We start from the raw sequence: 5,931 nt of genomic DNA on the forward strand, positions 1-5,931 counted from the left end.
CGTAGCCAGCTTGATGGCACCTAACAGCAATGTGCCACAACATCGTGGGACAAGCCAGAAGGAGTCGGCCTTGATTGGACATTTCGCTCCTGTATTTGCATTGTATCCCTTCTCCTAAGCCAAGATCAAACACCACCTTCTTGCTTTCCTAACTCTGCCCACTGCTCAGTTTGCTACTCCTCTGGGCATTCGTTTGACTTCCTTTGTGCTGCTTGTTGTTGTCAGCTATGTGCTACAGAGCAAACAATTTTAAATTTTTCAACAGGACAAACCACATCCTTCTAGGACCCCTCCTTCCCCCACAAAGTGTGTAGATCATAGCTGACACCATTTTCTCTCATTCACCAAACCTCCCAGTGGCCTGAGCATCACCCAAAACTCCTCCTGCAGCACCCTAGGGCCTCCCCTACAATGAGGGACCAAACCCTGTGCTCCCTGGACATCTCTAGCACCCACTGCCCCCACCCCCCCCACCACCACATCCAGACTTGGACCCAACCACCCTTCACCTTCATTTCACGATTTAATGATATCAAACTGATTCCAGTTCCCTGAACACATTCTGCTCTTGAGGGCCCCCTCTGCCTGTGCTTACCTGGGTTCCCTGTTTCACACACACACACACACACACACACACACACACACACACACACACACCAGGCTCGCTCTGTCGTAGTCATTCCCTCTGAGGTATCACTCACCCAGGATCAGCTGTGTCAGCAGGTGTCCCTGAGACCTTCAGCCTGGTGCTTCCAGCTGGCGCAGGCATACACATTACTCAGCGTTTTGTTGCTTTCCCTAGAAGCTTCTCCCTAGAATCTTCATATCACTGAGAACAACCTTCTATGTAAAGGAAAGAAGCCTTGCCTGGCTCAGCACCATCTGCGTGTTCCTCAGACTGGTTACAGCTCCCAGCTCCATCCTGGAGAATGTTCTGTTCAGAAGCAGATTGTCAAGATCACCTGTCCTAGTCTGTCTTAGTCTGTCTTGGTCTGGGAGCCTACTGAAACCCTGTGGGATTTGAAGTGCCAGTGGTGTCGCTTCTGGCACCATAGCAATACACAAGCCACCACAGAATGAGTGACATAAAAATTCATTTTAAAAATGAGCTGGCCACATATTTATCTCTCCCATTAATAGACTTGAGGGCAAAGTCCAAGAGCTACTCTTAGCTCGGACCCCAAACAGTCAGTAATTTTGTAACACATTGAAATTCAGAACCTCATACAGTCAGTAACTGCATCACATTGAAAGTCAGTGCCTGTAGAGTCAGTAACTTTGTATCACATTGAACCGCAGAGCCTGTAGACTCAGTAACTTTGTATCACATTGAAAGTCAGAAGCCTGTAGACTCAGTAACTTTGTATCACATTGAAGCTCAGATCCTGTAGACTCAGTAACTTTGTAACACATTGAAGCTCAGATCCTGTAGACTCGGTAACTTTGTTTCACATTGAAATATTATGTTCATGCCAACCTGCTTTCAAGACTGTATTTTGCTGCGAGGGGGGTCTGGGCTTATAGGATATAAAGTTGCATTGTCCAGCACCATGGTACACAAAGCCAGCTATACATCAGAATCTCAGAGAGATCATGCAATTTTCCTGGAGTTTAATATATAACAAAGGTGGCACTTCATATCACTGGGGGGAAATGGATAGAACTGTTTTTCTTTAGAAAATGATGATGGCAAAATATGTACAAACATGCCTGATACAGTTGATGTATAGAATGTTATGAGAGCTGTAAGAGCCCCCAGTAAAATGCTTCTTTAAAAACATAATAAAAATAAAAGCAATCATTGTCCTAAAAGACGCATGACACACTGTAATTAGTAATTCGATCATTCGAGTGGGAGCTGATGCTGAATGAGGAGAGGAGAGCGGGTGGAAAGAGGGCGCTGTGCTGAGATGGCTGCTGCTCCATTCTTATCCTGGGCCTCCGTTTGCCCTGCGCATCACCTTGTGTGCCCGGACTAAAGAGGAGACTGGGATCTGCAAGTGAGTGAATCCTGACGAAAGTGGAACAGTTAAGTTTACTTTGTCCAGTTTCAATGCACTGTATCCAGTTAGCATCTAGTAACTAAGTACATTTCTGTTATTTTTTAAGTTTTATTATCAAAACCCTGTGTGGGATGGAGGGGTGACTCATGGGTACTCCCAAGCAGCCAGCACCTCATGGCCGTCCACAGGTCAAGGCCGTCCACAGGTCAAGGGCAGCAGGCAAAGGAAGGACAAAGAGGAAGGAAACGCTAAACTCCAAACAACATAAGATGAGAGAAAAGCAAACAAATGTCCTATCAAAGAAATATATAAGCAGCAACTCACCTTAATGTCTCAGAAACAACGGTCAGTTTTCCATCATGCCAGGACACAGGATCAGACGGCTCGAGCCAAAGAGCAAGGTAAGGGACTGAAGGCCTTTCTGAGGAGTGACTGAGAATGTTACGGGCTAACGTTGAGGCCCCTCGAGGAGATTACACACACACATACACACACAGAGACACACACACGCAGACACAGAGACACACACAGACAGAGACATACACAGGCACACAGAGAGAAACACACACAGACACACACACAGGCACACACACACAGACACAGAGAGAGAGAGAGACACAGACACACAGAGACACACACAGAGACATACACAGGCACACAGAGAGACACACACAGACACACACACAGGCACACACACACAGACACACACACAGAGAGACACAGACACACAGAGACACACACAGGCACACACACACAGACACACACAGAGAAAGACACAGAGACACAGACACACACACAGACAGAGACATACACAAGCACACACACACACAGAGAGACACACACACACAGGCACACACAGAGAGAGACACAGACACACACACAGAAACACACACACACAGGCACACGCACACACACACAGGCACACGCACACACACACAGAAACACACACAGGCACGCGCACACAGAGGCCTTCAGGAAGCAGTCAAAGGACAAAAGGACAAAGAAATGGGAATAATACTAAAACTCAGAGGTCTAATAACGAACTAACAGAAGCAAACAACTCCCTGGAGGAGCCTGCCAGAATTGAATCCACCAAAGAATTATCAAAATCAAGGGCGAATCCCTCAAGACCAATGTATTTGATGAACAGTTCCTCTCCTACATGTATTTCCTCGTGATCTAAGAGCAATATTATTTACAATATCAGAAAATGGAAAATCCCCCTAGTGCAGTGGTTCTCAACCTTCCTAATCTCCGTTGCTACTTCCTAACTATAATTTTTCTACTGTTATGAATCGGGCGACCCCTGTGACCCCAAAGGGGTTGGGACCCACAGGTTGAGAACCACTGCCCTCGTGGACAGAATGGATGAACAGAATGTGGTTCCTAGGTTTGCAATGATGTACCACACAGCTACATAGAACAATGATGAAGTCTCAAAATTACAATGATAAAATTATAATATGGATGGATCTGGAGGATTTATGCTGAGTAAAATAAGTCCATCACAAAATGGAAAATATCGTATGAGTGTGTTTTGATAAAGAAAGGTACACAGAAATCAACATTCATGGGTGGTTAGCAGGGAAGACGCTGGCAGGGTAGAGAAATCACTCTCTAGCGAGTGGACATTTGTCCATGGGGTGATGGGTAACACGAAATGTGTGTGAGGAAGGCGGAACTTGGCCGAGATAACGAAGGGCTGCGAGGTACACACAGTAGGGGATGCTTTCTGGTAACATACACAATTCTGCACCACTGCCTTCACAACCAGAGACGTGTGCGGTTCCATGCAGAGATATGGAAGCATCTGTATGCACGGGACTCTACACGTGTGTACACGGCTGTGGTTGCTAGAGGCCATGGAGTCGATGTCCACTCACAATGACCCCGTGTACAACAACGCAGCGCCGCCCAGTCCTGGGCCTGCCACCCTCCAAATTATTCCTCTGCTTGAACTCACTGTCACAGCCACTGTGTCGGGCCATCTCCCTGATGGCCTTCCCCTTCCCCGCTGCCCTCCCCTTCACCAAGCATGATGTCCCTCTCCAGTGTCCAGAGCACCTGAGACGAAGTCTCGTCGTCTCTGCCTCGCGGAGCATTCAGCTGTCCTTCCAATTTGTTCTTTGGCCGGCCGTGGTACTTTCAATATGCCTCACCAACACCGTCGTACAAATGCATCCTTGTTTCTTCCATTGTCCTTATTCCATGGCCCACTTCCACATGCCTATGGGGACATTGAAAACACCTTGGCTCGAGTCAGGCGCACCTTAGTCCTCGGGTCACACCCTCGCTCTCCAACACCAAACAGAGGTCTTGGGCAGCAGGTTTACCAGCAACAACATGAGCTGCTTCTCCCATGAGCAGTGACTGTGCGCCCATGCAAGAAGAAACCCTTGACCACTTCCAGCTTCTCTCCATGGGCCAGGGCGTTAGCCAGCACTTAAAGTCAGTAAGCCATGGACACAAGGCACTTCATTATGTCTAGGACATCCTTGTAATTACTCCTTATATGCATTATCATTAATATGATGGTATGAGCATTAACATGCACACACACTCAGATATGCCTGCACATGCATCTGTGTATTCACAAAATAATTGTGATTTTTGGTCCATGCACAAACAGGCGCGTGTGCTGGCATATTGGTGTGTGTGCGTGCTGATCACATGTATAAGGAGCAATTACAGATACATCCTGGAGATTACAAAAATCTTTGTAATCTTACTGGATTTGAAATTTTAGGGCCATAACCTTATGGGATAAGTTGGTTAAGTGGCATAAGGTAGCTCATAAACTTTATGTTCTACATTGTTGTTTGACAAGCAGTGTTGGGAATCTTAACAGCTTAGAGTAAAAAGCCACATAAGACACAGCTGCCGGTCTCTACTCATCAGGAGCCCACAGGAAAGCAAGAAGAAACTAGTCTAACAGCCCACATGCCCCACAGCCTCAGTGATCCCAACGCCACAAGCACTAGATGGCACCAAGCTACCATTGCCAACCGTTCTGGCCAGAGAGGCCATCGCTGGTCCCAGACAGAATAGCAGAAAAGCGTAGAACTAACCTTGTTCTTTGAAAGACCACAGTTACTGGACTGGTAGAGACACAGGGCACACCTGAAGTCTTCACACTGTATAAGCGTAAGCCACATTGAGAGGTCATGCCTCAGCTAGCCAACAGACTGGCTCATAAAGTACACAATCTGGCCCACGAGTGCTGTGCCCCCTTGACAAATCTTCTGAATGACCCCAGTCAGCATTCACCTTAAAACCCACATGAGTGGGTCACAGGAGTCAGGTAAGTTCAATTCATAAATGTGGAATAACACAAGAAGAAATAATGAGACGTTGGGTTGACACATCGTGGGAACTGTAACCTTTGTCACCGAACAATTGGTGGAGGGATTCTTACATGGGAGTCTCGTTTGCTGTGTAAACCTTCACCAAAAACGTAATGAAACATTTTAATTATAGATAGATATAGTGTGTAATAACATATAAATAAATTAATTAAAAGCTCACCGATGACTCCAATCCAGAACCCACAGTACTCACCCAAGTATTTTACTGGCTATGCATTATTTTATAAACCACGGGCAGATAAAGTTTAGTCCAAGTGACTTCGATGTTATTTTTTTTCATGCTCTGCTCTTTGGTCTCCCTTTACTCATTTAACCCTCGTCTCTGCATCCCAGCCAGGGACCTCTCTGCAGATAGCCCTACTTCTACAACTCCATCACCAAACCCATCCATGTTGGAGAAAAGGTTGTATTTATCAAGAATGTTTTCTTGGGGAAAAAAAAAGAATGTTTTCTTGGTTCAATCCACAATCAGTGCTGATGGAAGCAGCAGTCAAGAGATCAAAAGACATGCTGCATTAGGTAAACCTGCTGCACAAGACCTTCTTAGAGTATTGAGAATCAGG

The sequence above is a fragment of the Echinops telfairi genome, unplaced genomic scaffold, assembly GCF_000313985.2.
Source record: "Echinops telfairi isolate 266 unplaced genomic scaffold, ASM31398v2 ScPeMD7_2573;HRSCAF=3158, whole genome shotgun sequence".
NCBI classification, from domain to species: Eukaryota; Metazoa; Chordata; class Mammalia; order Afrosoricida; family Tenrecidae; genus Echinops; species Echinops telfairi.